At 34.3% G+C, this 18,801-nt stretch overlaps 1 long non-coding RNA gene across 1 annotated transcript; it reads right to left on the minus strand.

Annotated features, from left to right (window-relative positions):
* Window positions 1-12,431: 12,431 nt before the first annotated feature.
* LOC121240958 lies at window positions 12,432-14,461 on the minus strand. Its single transcript, XR_005935604.1, has 2 exons — window positions 14,049-14,461; window positions 12,432-12,885 (listed from the first exon to the last, which is right to left on the minus strand). It is a non-coding gene; the product is annotated as an uncharacterized LOC121240958 (long non-coding RNA).
* Window positions 14,462-18,801: the final 4,340 nt, after the last annotated feature.

The raw sequence follows: 18,801 nt of genomic DNA on the forward strand, positions 1-18,801 counted from the left end.
AATCATTGAATATTTTGATCATGCTGTTGATGACCCCACCAAAATCTTTGAACCAATTTTGTTAGATCACACAACAATCCTCGTGGCAATGCAAATACAGTCATATAATAGGTAGGAATGGTCTGCACAACAACTTTAATGAGCACCTCTTTTCTAGCTTGTGAGAGAAATTTGAGCTTCCAATTGCTTATTCTTTGCCACACCCTATCAAGAATATATTTAAAAATTTTAATCCTGCTTCTCCCAACCAGCACAGGAAGACCAAGATACTTTTCATAACAGTACACAACCTTTACCCCAATGGTATTTATAAGGCACTGCTGAATCTCTAACTTGATGTTCTTACTAAAATATTTTGTTGTTTTTTCTTTATTCAACAACTAAATAGAAGCAGGCTCATATGCCTCCAATATTTGTTGTATACTCCACCATTCATGTATATTAGCTTTACACAATAATAAGCTATCATCAGCAAAGAGAAGATGTTGTATATCAACACTACCTCTTCCAATTGGAACCCCGCATATCCTACCCTGCCTTTCTACTTTCAACAGTGATTGACTTGACATTTAAGCACATAGGATAAAAAGATATAGGGAGAGAGAATCCCCTTGCCTCAACCTCTTGAAGGAAGAAAGAATTTTTCACAAGGAATCTCATTAACAAGAACTGATTAGGATATAGATTTTTGAAAATGCACAACACAAGTGATCCAATTCAAAGGAAATCCCCTTTTCTTCAATACTACTTCAATAAATGGCCACTCCATTCTATCGCATGTTGTACTCATAGCAAGCTTTAAAGCCATATACCCTTCCCTTCATTTTATCTTTGTGGACATAATATGAAGAGTCTCATAAGTAACCAATATATTATCATATATAAGCCTATCCAGAAACAAAGGCACTTTGACACTGACTAATAACATGAGGTAGTATTGGTTTGAGCCCATTAGCAAGTACTTTGGAACATATCTTGTACAAAACATTACACAAGCTAATAGGCCTATAGTCAATCACTATTATAGGAGATTTCTTCTATGTAATCAGGCAAATAAAAGTTTCATTACTGGTATCCCATGACCCATTATGGTTTAGAAGTTCCAAAATTGATTTAGTAATTTGATCTCCTACCATTGTCCAATATTTCTGATAAAAACATGCTAAAAAACCATCAGGCCCTGGAGACTTCAACGGATCCATCTGAAATAATGCATTTCGAACTTTTTCTCCAGTATATATGGTATATCTAATTATTGCCTAGATGAATAACACAAGAGGGGGGGGGTGAATTGGATTGTATTTAAAAATTAACAATTATAAACTAAATGCACAATATAAAATATGAGCAAAATACGAAGCAACAGTAAATATAAGGAGTAAGGGTAAGAGAGAAGCAAACTCAATATTTTAACGAGGGTCAGTCCCACTGCTTACGTCCTCGCCTCAAGCTACCTTTTGAAGATTTTCAAATTCACTATCCAATCTCCTCTAGGTGGAGATAAAACTTATTACACATTTGAGCAGTACTGCTACAAAGAATTCATGTAAAACACCTTCTATACTTGCAATCACCTTACACATGGTGATTCAACATCTATTCCCTGTGTAGAACACCTTCTACACTTCCAATCACCTTACACGTGATGATTTAACGTTAATTCCCTATGTAGAATACCTTCTACACACACAAGGGTTATACACACCCTTTTACTGATACAAGAGCAGATAATGGGTAGGTTATCAGAAAACACTCATCAATGAGTTGAATAAGAACAATACAACGCAAAACTATATCTCTTTCAAAATGAACAAGGGTTAAAAAACAATACTAAGAGAAGAGAAATTGAAAGTTTTGAATGAATGTTGTAAGATTCGCAATAATATGTTCTAAATTTGAAGATCTCAAATGAGCTATTTATAGGCATATGAGACTTCATTTTCAAATTTAAAAAGATTCACATATCATAGACAACATCATTCACTTTTCAAGATTTTTAAATCAAAATTTTACTTTATTGAAATTGTCAAAGACAATATCATTCACTTTTCAAAATATTCAAATCAAAGTTTTACTTTTCGCAATTGTAAAAAAAAAACATTATTCACTTTTCAAAATATTCAAATCAAAGTTTCTACTTCTTGAAATTTTCAAAGACAACATCATTCACTTTTCAAAATATTCAAATCAAAGTTTTATTTTTTGCAATTTTTAAAAAAAACATCGTTCATTTTTCAAAATATTCAAATTAAAGTTTTTCCTTTTTGAAATTGTCAAAGACAACATCATTCACTTTTAAAAAGTTTCAAACAAAACATGCACATGTGAAAAATGACAATCAATCATATTTCAAAGTTTTAAAATTCAAACTTTTAATCATCAAATATGTCATACACATGTGAAAAATGCAATTTGATATTTTATGAGAAAATATTAATTTTGAGCCTTAATCCAATTTCGAATTTTATCAAGAGATTTACAGAATTACTCTAACAACTTTATTTGTAAGCTTGCTTCCTTTCTTGTTCATGCTTGATTTGTTGATGTGTTTAGTTTCAATTTGTAGTCAACTTGAGTTTGAGATTCTTTTGTACTTGAAATTTATTTGTTGTCATCAAAATCCATATGTAGATATGTAATTATATGAGGTTTGAAACATTGGGTTCAACAATTTCCCCCTTTTGATGACGACAAATGCTTAGTAGAACTCTGAAACCTCTAGTAATACTTAAGCACCCCCTGATAATGTGCATTAGTTTTTCAAGCAATAGATAAGCATAATTCCAAGCATATATAAACAAGCTTAATAAATAAAGCAGTGGAAAGAACATGTTAATGTTCTAGTCTAAAACTTCTCCCCCTTTTGGCATCATTAAAAAAGAACTGCAGTAAACAATGCCAATACACTGATGAAAAGGTGCGTTTGTAGAAATTATGGAGAGTTGAATAATTGGATCCGCCCGGGTCCCGACAAGTGCCGTAAAACTCAGAGCTGCCTAGGTCCCAACACGTGCCGCAAATAACGGAGTCGCCTGGGTCCCTAACACGAGCTATAAGGCCTTGAGCCCCACTCAAGTCCCACCTTAATTAACTCTAACACATTTTGTAGAGATTTGAATGCTCTAAGTTTCTATAAAAATACCATTTTCACCCTTCGACTACCTAATCGGTGCAAAACTATAAGTGCACAGTACTGTAGTTTTATAGTAAAGTGATGAGAAGAGTATCGTCCTCAGAAATTGGTAACTTAGTTTTGACAAGTATCGAAATTATACTAATCTCGATTTTATTTAGAAAATTCATTAAGATTTCTGTAATTGCAAATTAAAATAAAATTAATTCAAAGAAAATACTCAAAAGAAAAGAAAGATGTTCAAAAATCAAATCAATGAGAAAAAAAAACTTCTAGGAAATCGATTTCACCTAATCCCTCACTATGCTTTATTCATCTAACTAATTGAATTTAATGCTCTGTTTGTTAGCGAATCTCCACACTTATCCAAAAGCCTCTTTCAATAGTCAATTGGAAATTATTCTTGTTCATCATTTTATACAAAAGTATGCAAATTAATAATACAAGAAATCATTAAGACCAATGATTTTAATACTACATAGGTTCATATAAGTATTTCGATCTCTATATTTATCTATGCCGAAATATCCAAGATCTATCCTATGATTTTCTCTTTCAATAGCAAATCACAAGATCAAAATCATCTAATTAATGGCCAGTTAATTAGAAGAGATAAGCTCAGAATAAATCAGACAAATACGAAAGAGAATTACTTCAATTTAGCATAGAAAAGCAAATATAGTTCAAAACTAGATTACATCGTTTTTCTAGAATAAAGAAATTTAGTTCATGCTAAAAATTAAGTTTAACATAAACGAATTCACTATAATTTTTTCTGAAATGAATGAAAGAAAATAAATACTGAAAAATACTCTCACCGTCCTAGCCTCTCAGTTACAGCATCTTCAAAACCCAAAAGAAAAACCCTCCCTCGTCAAATGTGCAAAAAGCCAAAAGAAAACTGCTGCGTTCCGTCTTTTTTTTCCTATTCTTTAGCTCCGTTATGTCGCTCTGTTTCCTTTTTCGGAAACCATAATTCCTTTTTTCTTTTTTTTTTTCTTCCTTTTTTTTTCACGTCCGTGCATTCAGAAGCCGTTTCGTGCGTGCTGTTCAGCTCTCACCTTGCGTCCCGCATGCAAATCCCGAAGGCCTGTATTGCACGCATGCAAGCGTCTCGCCAAGTCAAACCACTCGAGTTTGTGTATATCCGTTCAAGAGCCCAGAAAATCCCAGCCCTGCGTCTCTCATGCATTCAAACCACCAGCTTATAAAATTAAAAGGAAAGCCCCCCGTATATATCCAACGTCTAACGCTCCTTCTATTTTACGTAGCTTTATTTTTCTCAACCTGCTGGTGCGTGCCGTTCCTCTACATTTGAGTTTTATTTTTCAAAGTGCCAAATTCTTCATTTAAATGAGAATGAGTTCCTAGACGATAGGCTTGTAAAATTTGCATCTTTATTTTCTTCAAATCTAAAATAAATTTAAATGACTACAATGAAGTCTAAAATTAACAAAAATAAATAAAATTAGACTAAATTTTAAAGTTAAGAAGTGATAAAATATAAGAAATTATGTAAGTCATCACTACCCACATAACAAATTCTCACAATGCCTATTGACCTAGTTTCTTGTTTATCCAGAACGATACTATGGTCGAGCAACATTCTTCTAATAATGTTCTAGATTTAAATCAGGAACCCTTTATGCCTTAACCAGTAATTTTCTCTCTTGAGGCCATCAACACCATAATAGGAGCAGAGATGCACTTTTCTATAAGGACTGATGCTGAGGTTGTTATATGATCAAGAATGCTTAGTGCTCAATATGCTGCCGCTATTACAACCATGTCTCGGAAGTTACTGTCATAGGTGAGTGAGGTTGATCAGTTTAAAAATCAAATATCTAAGTTGCAACAAAGGCTTACTCATAAAAGGAGAAATAATAAAATATTAAAATAATAAAATAAGGAGTTGAAGAAATTTGTGGACTGGTATGCTCATGACTTGCAACCACACGTAAAAGGAGCTGGAACGAGAGGGGGTACAAATACAAAGTGAACATCGGCGGTTAACAGCAGAGGTTCAGCGTTAACGACAAACATAAGGACAGTCTGCAGTTAATCTCGTTGGTTTAGATAAATAAAATATGCACCCTGCATATCTTGTAATCTGATAGCTTATCTTGTTCTCGTTTCCATCCCTATAAAATCAGTCTTAAGTTTCATTTCATTTGCATCAACTCTTATTTGCTCTCTGAAATCCATCTGCATTCTCGCTCTCTAAGCTTTTTCTTTAATGGCTCAACAATCTTCTTCCAACAATTCCCTTGTTCATTATATGAGGTATTCTGCATCTCGACCATCAATTATTTCTACATCCACCATAGGTGTTATGATGCAGCATGAGAATAATCTTACTAACAAGTCAGATGATGACGCCATTTATGAACTAGTGAGTCTCAGTACTCGATACTCATCATCTATTGTTGCTTTTTTTCGACGATTGTGTAACACCCCATATTTTAGTGTATTTTTACTGAAGGATTATTTTTTTTATTGTTCAAAAATTTATCCTCTTATTTTAAAATTTGTTGGATTTTTAGTAAGTTTATTTCTATGATTTTAATTTGGTGAAAATTAATTTTTATGTGCTTTCTTAATATTTATTTATTGTTATGCATTTAAATTGCTTTTAATATTTAAATTAATTACTGTGGGATTTAATTATTTCAATTTGACTTTACCATTACGTTTAAATTATTTTATTTAACTTGTGGTTTTAAAATCATCTCCGTTGGATCATTTTTGTGACCCAAGTTATGAGGATTGGACCTCATTTCTTTTCCCCTCTTTTTCTTTTCTCTCCTTTTCTTTTCCTCCCTTTTTTCTTTTTCTCCTTATTTTCCTTCGGTTTCTTCTCTCCCGCGCGATCTCTCTCTCTACTCTCCTCCGCCCGTTTCTAACGTCCCCTCCCAGCCCCGCTGTCCGTCGGCGGTGGTCGACACTGCCCGGTCCCTTGCATTCCCCTGCCGCCGGCCGTCCTACCCCACCAATATCACCTCCGTTCGTGCCGCCGTTAGCCCCCGTGAAGCCCACGAAGCCGCAGCACTCTTTCCGCCGTTGCGCCGCAGTCGCACCGCCATTGGCCACCATCTTCCTACCACTTCATCCCCGACCTCTTGGCAACCCATTGCACCCAACCCCACCTCCGATCCGCCACCGATGAAGCTCCACCATCTACATTTCCGATTTGGGCATTTTGGTCTTCTACCACCCATTTCGCCCCACCCACGGCAAACCACCACCACCATTGGCTTCACCGACCTCCCTAGGCCCTACCCTATCAATCTTGGGTCTTCGTTTGCCTCCGTTTGAAAGTTGGTATTTGTGACCCACGGCCACAGTGTATTTTACACTATGGTGTTGCTCAAACGTCGCCTTTTTCAACTTCGTGATCCTTCAGAAATTGTTATATTGCACTGTAAGTATTTTCCTTAAAGAACTTTCGTGATTTAAATATATTTTTGCACTAACACATATTATCTGTGAATTGGTTTGTTTTGCCGGACTGAGTCCGAGGAGTTTCGGGGGTCGGATGAATTGTGGACGGAGTTGTTGTGTGTTTGTTTGCATTGTGAATTGTGGTTGTTGGTTGTTGGTTATGGCTTGTTCATGTACATCGCATATTGCACGCATGATCATGTTTGTAAAGAAAATTGGGTTTTCGCATGATTGCATACATGTTCATGTGTTTATTGGAATTGGATTCTCATGTGAGTAAAAGGAAAAGAGACTGTAGGGATGGTGGTAAGCAGGGATGGTGGTAGAGTCCCGCCTACGGTGCACGCGGTAGGGATGGTGGTTGTGTCCCGCCTGCGATTCCCTCCTATGGTGCACGCGGTAGGGATGGTGGTAAGCAGGGACGGTGGTAGAGTCCCGCCTGTGATTCCCGCCTACAGTGCTCTGTTAAGTATTTATTGTGTGTAAAGGAACTGTAGGGATGATGGTAAGCAGGGATGGTGGTAGAGTCCTGCCTGCGATTCCCGCCTACAGTGTCCGATAAATGGGTTGTTTGTGTGAATCATTTTCTGGGAAAATGTTTTACGGATATTTTGGGCCAAAATGGAATTTTTGGCGTGTGTTGGAAATAATCATTTTTCTGGGAAAAATGGTATTTTATGACCAAATGTATTTTGTCATATTGTTGGTTGCATTAATGTATTTTTATCCCAAGAGTTGTTTGGTTTATACTTACCTGTGGTACCATTTTATGGTATCGCAGATTTTGATGCAGATGATGATGACGAGCCTTAGCTTGGCTCCGTTGGTGGAGTGATCTGGGATTGCTCCTATTTAGTGAATTATGTTTTTATCAATTTATGTATTTACCTTTTGTATTATATTTGGGATGACTGTATAATTTTTAAAGATAAATTGTGTTGAATATTTGTATTTAAATTTCTGGTACTTAGTTGACTTATTTATATTATCCGCTGCGACTTTTATTGTGCACCTTTGCATGTTGCACACACACTTGAGCACATTTCGTTGGGATGCGTGACCGTGTTGTCATCATCCTGACGTCACGATTCCCTTGTTTTTTGTATGTGGGAGTCGGGGCGTCACAGATTGTAGTCCAGAACTCGTGAGGTTGAAAAGCTTAGCGAGAAGATTTATGAATTTCAACAACTTGTTCATGAGTCTAACAAAAAAATAAGAGACTTAAAGCAGGAGAATAAGGATTTAAAATCCTTACTTGTCTTATCATTTTGACTTCCTACTCCTTTAGATAAGGATAATATGTTGATGTATGAAGAGCAAAAACGCTTGAAAATTGAGGCTAAAAGTCTCAAGTTTTTGTAAGTCATTTGAGATAATGAAATAAAAATGTTTGACAAATATTCATGGTATGCACCATTCTAATTTGTCTTCTAATCATGCATAATCTATCTTCTGCTAAAGATTTTGTGAAAATGCTTGCCAACTGATCCTGTGCTTGTGAATTTTAGTACAATATCGCCCTTCTGCACATGATCTTGAATAAAATGATATCTAATCTGCATCTAAGTAGCTGATTATATTGAAAGAAGTGAACTTAGGATACCATAACCCTAGGTCTATTGTACTAGCAAGATATCTAAGAATGCGCTTAACTGCAATCAAATGAGATTCTTTTAGAGATGATTTAAAACATGCACATAATATCTGGTCTACTGGCTGTCAAATATAATAAACTATCAATCATACCTCGATATACCTTCGAGTTCACTAGCTTACTGCTTTCTTCTTTATCAAGTTTGGTGGATGAGCTCATTGGTATTCCAACCTACTTCAAACTTGATTTGCAATCTGAGTAAGAAATTAAGTTCTCCCATTATGCTCATTTCAAATTTTTCCTACATACTCTTAGCAAAAACTTAGCACATATTTTTATTAGTAGCATTAAATATTATATCATCCACATAAATCTGAATCAAAAGAATATTATCCTTTTTGTGTTAAATGAAAAGGGTTATGTCGATTTTTTACTTTTGAAAAATCTTTTTTCAATCAAGAAACCACAAAGTCTCTCATACCTCTAGGATCTTATTTGAGTCCATATAGTGCTTTTATGAGCTTGAAAACATGACTCTGGAGAAATATGATTTTCAAAACCTCGAGGGTGCTCAACTTATACCTCTTCATTTATAAAACCATTTAAGAAAGAATTTTTAACATCCATTTGAAAAAAAAAATTGAAATCTTTATAACAAGCATAAGCAAGTAGCATTCGAATAGCTTCTAATCTAGTGACTGGTGCATATGTCTTATCATAATTGATTCCTTCTTTTTGATTGAAACCTTGGGCTACATGCCGAGCCTTGTTTCTAGTGATGACTCCGGCCTCATCTTTCTTGTTTTTAAAAAGCCATTTTGTTCCAATAATAGTATGACTTTTGGGTTTAGGAATAAGTGTCCAAACATCATTTCTTTCAAATTGATTTAGCTCTTCTTGCATAGCTAGAATCCAATATTCATCAAGAAGTGCTTCATCAATATTTTTGGGTTCAATCTAAGATAAAAAAAAAAAAAAAACAGTATGATTGCAAACATTTCTAAGAGATGATCGAGTACTTACACCTCATGAAGGTTATCATAGAATTTGTTCCGTTGGATGATCTTTCACAAATTTTCACTGTTTGGTTGCATCTTGCATTAAGTTTTGATGATCTTGCCTGATGATCCAAATGTCACGTGTCTTGAACATTCACTTATCTAAAAATCATTTGCTTTTGCTTATGGAGGAATTCATGCATAAGAAGAAACAAGATTTTTAGGCACCCATTTAGCCCTAATAGTCATTATATGTTTTCTTCTAATAGGAAAAACATAATAATTATGACCATTTCTATTATAAAAATTACAAATTGCATGTGACATATACGAAGAACTTGAGTGATTATAATAGTATATTTCTTTGAAAAATTTACTTTTATGGAAAGAATTTTGAATACTGGGACTTTGATTTAGAATGATTATCAAACAAGTTTTTATAAGGTTTATATTTTTGTTTCGGCATATATCCCAAGCCCGCATTGTCAAAAACACATCTTTGACTACTAAGAAATTTTTAAAAATTTGTTTTTCCATTTGTAAAGTTTTCAACAATCTTTTCTAAATCGAGATTTGCTATACAACCTCCCCTTTGCTGCAACCTCCGCACACTGCCTACATGGAAATTATTTTTTTTTAATAAAACAAAACGTGGGTTACAAAAAGTAGGTTTTAATTTTTGCATTTCCCCCCATCATTCCCCACTCCTCCTCGCATCCCCCTTCCCCCATTGCGTCCCCCCTCCCACCATCGTCAACCCCCAACGTCCCCCCCCCCCCCCCCCCCCCAACTTCCCCCTCTCCCCAATGTTCTCTTTCATACGGTCTCCATTCCGTTTTCGTTTCCCATCATCCTGTCTATTGTGTGTTTTTGTATTTCTTGAATCTGTGGCTTTGTGTTTGTTGGATCTTTTAATAGTTGCTAATTTTGGGTGAGATTCATGGTTTCTTCAACAATGAGGAATGGAGAAAAAGAAGTTATTGAACAATTTGAATCTGGTGTTTGTGTTATAGTCATTCTACTTGGAGATGGTACCAAAATTTTTAAGCGAGTTAGATTAGGTACTCCAGTAAAGATTTGACCCAACAAAAAATATCAATAATTCAATTTTTGTACAGAGTGATCTCCCACATGCCTAGGTTGTTTTTCTTGTACATCTATGCATTTTGGTTCTCAAGTATTTCATTACTTGCATTTTAGCCCATCACAGTATGTATGTAGGTGTGCCTCCACCATGTAAGCCAGAAACCCAAACTACAAATTATCTTCAACATTTTTCTTTTTACTGCATACGGACGTGTTTGGCATGTATTATGCTTCCGTCTAAACTTGTATAAAGTGTTGGTGTTTGATATATGTCAATTGCAGATATAGCTCCTTTGAGTTACCTATTGCTCATATTTACTTGTTTGTGTGGTTCCATCCTCTGAAGAAATTTGTCTTTTAATGATTGCTGGTTTTGTCTTTTAAGTAAATTAAAAGCATGATTTCTTATAAAATTGTTTCCAAGGAACATGATTATTTTCATTTTCATTTCGCTTGAAATTGTGGATATGATTTAACACTTAGCAAGGGAGATGGATTATATTGTGTATTGTTAAATAGAAAGCACTGTATAATTCTATAACTAAAATTCATGGGTGTACTTTTATATTTTGTGAAAGTGATCAGGTGAGAATGAATTTTTTTTTTTTTTTGATAAAAATTTGTTAGATATGTTTGGTATTAGATTCTTGGAATGTTATTTTGATTTTTTGTCACAAAATTAAAGACCAATTCAGCATTGATACAAAAGGTATTAGAAATTATAACAATGGTCACAAATATGGAACAAAGAAAAATATTCCACCATGAAAGAATGAATAATAATGTGCTTGAACAGGCACATGGTTAGATTTGATTGATACATATGAAAGAATAATATGGGCTGCTCTCCGAATTCAATGTTTTAATTTTCTATTGTTAATACCTTCAGGATATGTCGTACGTGCCACTTGGAACTTTGTACAAATCAATCCTCATGAATTTGCATAGTTGTTAGTGTTATATATTAGTAAATGAGTTTTTTTTTTAGCGGTTGTAGCTACAGGTATATAAGTAGTTGTTAATGTATGTATTATTGTCATGACTTTTTTCCCTTTGTTGATACATGTACGATGAAGCTTCGACATGCAATGACACGAGAAGTTCAAAGGCTTGCTTTCCAACGAGAGGATTGATGCTCACTTGATAATGCATATTTTATGGACCAAACTCGGTCACTGAAGCTAACAAATTGGAAGTTAAAGAACTTTGAGATGTTTGAATTTGTAGTATAATCTGTTTGGCATTGGGTTATATTCAAACTTGGTATTTTGCCGTTTGTATTGGTTTGAGAATTATTGTATCCAACCTTGGTTTAATTATTTTGATTTTAAGAATAGATGGATGTGAATGGATAGGCGAATTATGGGTTATAGATTAGTTGGAGAATTATTTGCCAGTTGATGAATGTAGTTTTGAATGTTAGAGTTGATGGATGTAATTTTTCTTGTACACGTTTCGGATTACTTCTACAAATTTGATGAATATAATTTTTCTTGTTTGTTTATGCTAGGTGCTGAAAGTGATTGAATACATTCTGTTTTACCTCTCCCACCATACCAAGATGATTCAGGTGCTAGAACTCCACGTTTGTTGTCGCTCGTTAATTTTCTTTTTATGAGCAATAATCATAGGTGCTAGATTCCAATACTTGTAAGTTAAAACCAGCCGGCAAGTGCCTTGTGATTTTATTTGGTTCAGTGGAGTTGCTAATTCATCTCTCTATCTCGGCCAATTATTAAATAAAAGCATAGTTTAAAAAGGAAAAAAAAACTATTTATATATATATATAGAGAGAGAGAGAGAGAGAGAGAGAGAGAGAGTTGTATGACTAAAGAAGTCTTCCGTAGCAAAATTTTATTCTTGCATACTAATTGGTTGTAAGTTTGGCTTGCCAGTTTGCATTATTTTTCTATATTGCCTCATTTCCCGAAATAAATGCAATTGAATCATTTGTTATTTTTTTTAGCTCAATTATCGGGTATAGCTTTTGCCATCTTAGACCAGACAAATTGCCATTTGCAAGTATTTGGGATGGGAGAAATCTTTCCAAATGCAAACTCGCAGTCATAAGAAAATGATCTCAAACCAGATTAAATATAAGAATTTCTTTGTAAATCTTTCGCCATTTAAATAACCACCTATCATGTGTAAATAGGTGATGGTGTCTATGGATTTAGCATAATAAGTTGCCATAATTCTTTGCATACAGCATATAGCATACATGTTATGATCCGTACAATCTCTTTACATTTCAAACTAGCACGATAGGTGGGAAGAGGACTTGATAATAATTTAAGACCAAGAACTTCATCTATGCGATCTACACAACAAGCATGCAGGAGAAGCCAACATTGGAATTTCAAACAATTTGACCTCACCTATTATTTTGATTCATTCCTACTTCCTGTAGTTTTATCTACAATTTTAAACTGCAATGCAGTAATTGAGGCTTGTAATTGTCTCCTTACTAATGCAGTGTATATTCCATCCTGGCTGAGTAGCTTCTTGTGGGTGTCACTTTCAGCTATCTGACCATCTGATATAACAGCAACACAGTGTGCACTTTTGACTGTTGAACACTTGTGTGCTATGACAAGAACAGTCCTTCCCCTCATCAGAGAATCCATGGCATCCTATATATAGTAGCATGAGAATGGGTAATTGAAGTAATTTCACTGCTTTGTTTTGCAATTTTTTATATTGTCTCAATTAATTAAGCAAGCTGTGGATCATGCAGCAATATCCAACAATATAAAGAATGAAATAAGTATCAAACAAATGGAAAAGAACCACCATTTGACGAGATGTCGCTAGAAGGTAAGAACAAGGTAAACATAAAGGTTGAAAATTTATCCTTCTACCTATAACTTGACACTCAAGCCAATAATATATCAGCACCAAAAAATTGGCATTTCCTGCATAAATCAATAAGAAACTTGAACATCCACAACAAAGCAACTCCCCTCTTGTTCATAGACCAAACTTATTAATAGGAATGCAATGAAAAGAATATAAACCAAAAATGTAGAGTTTTAAAGTCCATTTACAAGATACCAAAACACATGAAAACTCTTGAAAAATGTAGAGATCTTATCAAACCAAACTCTTTAAAGCAGGCATTAAATTTAATTTACAAAATTGATAAAATATATCATCACTACCAAAGCATCCAAACAAAACATTCAAAGATTAGTTTAACTCTTCAGACCAAACAATTACACCAACCTCTAAAATGTGAGCTTTTCATCAACTCCTACATCTATTCAACATATAATTTAAGCTCTAGTCACCAAAATTTTCCTCATTTCTCTCCTAAACCAACAAAAGGAAGAGAAACATCCAGGCCACCTTAAAATTAAATACTTTCCATTCACGACATGCAAATGATAATGTTATTGATGATGGTGATAATCTAAGCAACCATCTTTCGATCGTTAATAAGGCTTAACTTATTAAAAAATTAATACGCTCCATCTTGCAGTAACCATAATTTTTTTTTTTTTTTTTTTTTTTGGTTTCTTAGCTACCAAACAACTCATGGGGTGTGTTGCAAACTATATATTGATAGACTTTATTAAAGGTAAACCTTTTCTATTTTCCACATCTAAATAACCACGAATCCTAGCTCCAACAATACCCCCCACCAAATTTTCCCCCTTTTTCTCAACAACCATAAAAACCTAAAAAAAAAAAAAAAAAAGGAAAAGAAACGATACTTAGCCTATATAGTCACATAAAAGTAAATCATCTCCAATTCGTATAATTTATTTTGGAACAAATGCCTAACGTGTGTTACGGTGATGTGAGAAGGCAGATCTGTATGGATTGAGCGTTGGTGTTCGACGTATGGAGTTTGTAATAGAAGCTCAACACACCATATGGAGTTTTAGAGCAGGATCAAGGGTTTCAAGTGTGAGAGAAGTGAAGAAGGGGCTAGGGTGAGAGGTGAGGAAGAAATCTTCTAGGGTTTCATAGGTGAGAGACATGAAGGGGGCTGGGTTGAGGGGGAGTTATTTGTTGCTGGGATGCTGGCTGGGGTGGGCATCTGCGTGCTGGAGATTTGGGAGAAGAGGCAGTCTGCTCATTGTCTTGGTTATGAGAAAAGGGAGAAGTAGGGAGGCAAGTGAGAGAAGTCTGAGAGAAGTGGGCAACTGAACCGTGACGTAGGTGAAGAATCGGGTTTACCACATCAAGAGTGTGGTGTGCGACCCACAAACCAGAGGTTGGCAGACTTTTTTTTCTAAATCAGTCACTTTCTTTTTCAACTCATGATTTTCATCTTTCGTAACGATGTTTTTTTTTTTCTTAAAACATCAATTTCGTTTGTTAAAGAAGATTTTTTTTTTTCAAAGTAGTATATTTGATACCCAATTTCTCAAGTTCTTCATATACTTCTTCCAAGATATTTTGCAATTCTTCATATGAAGAATTTTCGATATTGTCAAGATTTGTTACTTCAATGTCGTCTTTAGCCATAAGATAAAGATTTGCAGATTCTCCATTACTTGCTTCGCTATCTAAGCTGCTTGAATCATCATCCCATGTAGCTTTCAATGCTTTCTTGCCCTTGTTTCGATCTTTCTTCAGCAGAGGACAATCCCCCTTGATATGTCCTGGCTTATTTCATTTGTAACAAGTTAAAGAGTCATATTTATCTGTATCTTTTTTGGAAAAAGTTGTGGAGGATTTTCTTGAAGGAACTTTATTTCTCTTTAAAAATCTCTTAATTCTCCTTGTTATCATCTTAAGTTCTTCATCTTTGTCATCAATTTCCTCATTTTCATCACTTTCGCTTTCATAAGGAACATCTTTAAGTACCAAACTCTTCTTTGGCTTTCCTTCTTCTCATTTTTTCAATGTGTACTCATGGGTGGTAAGTGACCTGATGAGTTCATTTATTTCAAGTTTCTTAAGGTCTCTATTTTCAAGAATCGCCGTCACTTTTGATTCCCAGCATTTTGGTAGAGAGTTGAAAATTTTTCTTAGTATCTCCAAGCTGGAATAAGCCTTACCAAGAGCTGTCAAGCTGTTTATAATGTTAGTAAAACAAGTATACATAATTGAAATAGATTCATCATCATTTATTTTAAACATTTCATATTCATTAGTAAGAATATAATTTTTTGATTCCTTGACTTGCGAAGTTCCTTCATAAGTAATTTCCAAGTTATCCCAAATTTCATTTGCTGTCTTGCAAGTCATTATTCTATTAAACTCATTCCCGTCGAGAGTACTATATAGGAGATTTATAGCCATTGAGTTCAATGTTGTAATTCTATCGTATTCACGATCGAATTCTTTTTCTTCCTTTTTGACCTTTACTCCATCAACAACTTTTGTTAGAATATAATATCCATTTATAACGCATCTCCAAATTTCTTGACCTTAAGATTGAAGAAAAATTCTTATTCTAGCTTTCCAGGATGCATAATTGTCTCCGTAAAATAGTGGAGGCCGACTGCTAGATTGACTTTCACTAAATGTAGCAGCAATGTTAGCCACAAGATCTTAACTCAAAAGATAGTTAATCTAATAAAAAGAGCCCTCACTCTAATACCACTTGTTGCCCAGATGACTAACACAAGAGTGGGGTGAATTGGATTATGTTTAAAAATTAACAGATATAAACCCAATGCATAATATAATATATGAACAAAATACGACGTACCAGCAAATATAAGGAGTACGGGTAAGAGAGAAGTAAACTTAGTATTTTAACGAGGTTCAGCCTCACTGCCTACGTTCTTGCCTTAAGGTACCCCCTAAAAATCTTCAAATTCACTATCTAATCTCCTTTAGGTGGAGATAGATACCTATTATACCTTTGAGCAGTACCGTTACAAAGAATCCATGTAGAACACCCTCTACACTTACAATCACCTTTGACATGGTGATTCAATGCTATTCCCTGTGTAGAACACCTTTTACACACACAAGGGTTATAGACACCATTTTACTTATACAAGAGCTTATAGTAGGTAGGTTATTAGAAAACACTCCTCAATGAGTGGAATAAAAACAATACAGCGCAAAATTATCTCTCTCAAAATGAACAAGGGTTAAGGCTCAATGCGAAGAAAAGAAATTAAAAGTTTTGAATGAATGTTGTAAAACTTGCAACAATATGTTCTAAATTTGAAGATCTCAAATGATCTATTTATAGGCATATGAGACTTCATTTTCAAATTTAAAAAGATTCACATGTCAAAAACAACATCATTGACTATTCTAAATTTTCAAATCAAAATTTTACTTTTCGTAATTGTTAAAGACAACATCATTCACTTTTAAAAATTTTCAAATCAAAGTTTTACTTTTCGCAATTGTTAAAGACAACATCATTCACTTTTCAAAATATTGAAAGTAAAGTTTTTCCTTCTTGAAATTGTCAAAGATAACATAATTCACTTTTCAAAATATTTAAATCAAAATTTAACGTTTCGTAATTGTCAAAGACAACATCATTCACTTTTCAAAATATTCAAATTAAAGTTTTTTCTCCTTGAAATTGTCAAAAACAACATTATTCACTTTTGAAAAGTTTCAAACAAAACATACACAAGTGAAAGATGACAATCAATCATCTTTCAAAGTTTCAAAATTCAAACTTTTATTCATCAAATATGTCATGCACATGTACAAAATGCAATTTTATACTTTATGAGAAATTATTAATTTTGAGCCTTAATCCAATTTCGAATTTTATCAAGAGATTTACAAAATTATTCTAATAGCTTTATTTGTAAGCTTATTCCTTTTCTTGGTCATGCTTTATTTGTTGATGTACTTAGCTTCATTATGTAGATAATTTGAGCTTGAGATTCCTTTATGCTTGAATTTATTTGTTATCATCAAAATCCATATGTAGATATGTATATGAGGATTGAAACCTTGGGTTCAACACTAATAAAACAATGAATTCCCTAGGTACTTGTGCGGTGAATCTATTGGTATGTCTATAATTCCTGTCGGATGTGAAGTACCCTAAACAGATTTGAAATAATTAGTAAAAGCCTTACCGAGATCATTCTGGGTATGAAAACATCTTCCACTTTCATCTTCCACATTGTTTATATGGCTCACCTTTCTTCTTTGATTTTCACAATGATGAAAAAATTTAGAATTTTGATCCTCATGCTTTAGCCACTGTTGCTTGGCCTTTGTTTCCATGCTATTTCTTCATTTTCTAATAAATCAACAGTATCTTTTCAAAGTTGTCTAACAGCCTTCACATTTAGAACATCACTCTAATCTTGGTATTACGAGAGAAGTACACTTTTTTTTATTGCCTTCTTCACTGTGTTTCTAGTATCAATCTTCCACTTCTAAAATGCACTCGACAACTTCTTAATTTCTGTTGTACAACATGAAGCTGTTATGTATTTGTTTGATCAGCATACCAGATATTCTCAACAATTTGACCACAACCATTAGATAAAGTCCAACTTGTTTCAAATCTAAAAGGCTTCACCTTTCTTTCCACCTTATCTTGTTCTCCTAGTCTCATCAAAAGTGGATAATGATCTGAACTACAAGTTGATAACAATATGAGAATGATTGTTAACCCACTCCTTGTTGGCAACCATTCCATCCATACTCTCCTTAGTAAAAGTAGAATCTCTTCTATTATTGCATCATGTAAACCTCGGGCCGGTATAATCAAGACTACTCAGTTCACAATCATCCAAGGCTTTGAAATTTTTTTATTTGATAGGGAGATTTGCACACTGCCCCAAACTTTTCAGATTTGACAAAGGATCTCGTTAAAGTCACTAATACATAACCATGGAAGAAGAGGTATATCCTTTAGGACCTTTAACAGCTGCCAGCTCTCATCACACTTTGAGACATCAGGACAACCATAAAAACTAGTAAGCCTCCACACCATATCAGTGCCAACATCAGTAACTGTAGCATTTATATGATGTAAGAATAATTTTGTATTTCCAAACCAATCTCAGACTTCCAATACAATGTTAAACCTCCACGACTACCCACAATATAAATTGTGAAAACATTAGTCAAACCAAAATGTAACGACCACCTAGCCATCCTATTTCTCAGAGATTTTGTTGCTATAAGAAATAGAATGTCAAGATTATAATCTTTCACCAACTGGTGAAGGGCACGAACTATGTGAGGGTTCCTGAGCCCTCGATAGTTCCAACTTATGATATTCATAATGCTCAGCGGGGCTAGCTAGCAGCCTCCACCGTTTGATCAAGAAGATATTTGAGATCCATTTTGTCAACCTATACTTTAACATCCATTTTCTTAGACAAGCGAGTGTTTACTTCCCCAACTTTTCTTTTCGTACATTTAGATTGAGATGTCTCAAATCGTTGATTATTATTCAGTAGTCTAGCTCTTCTCTTCCAAGACCTAGTCTGTTTATCAGAAAAAACATTGAGTGCTAGTATAGTATCAGTAGATACCTCACTTGTTTGCTTAGAAACTTGAGATACCTTCAATGGAATATCGAGGCCATTATCCATAGTCTGAGTTGTAGCAACACTGACACCACCATATTTTAATATTGATTTAAGAGG

This window comes from Juglans microcarpa x Juglans regia, chromosome 7S, assembly GCF_004785595.1.
Source record: "Juglans microcarpa x Juglans regia isolate MS1-56 chromosome 7S, Jm3101_v1.0, whole genome shotgun sequence".
Lineage (NCBI taxonomy): Eukaryota > Viridiplantae > Streptophyta > Magnoliopsida > Fagales > Juglandaceae > Juglans > Juglans microcarpa x Juglans regia.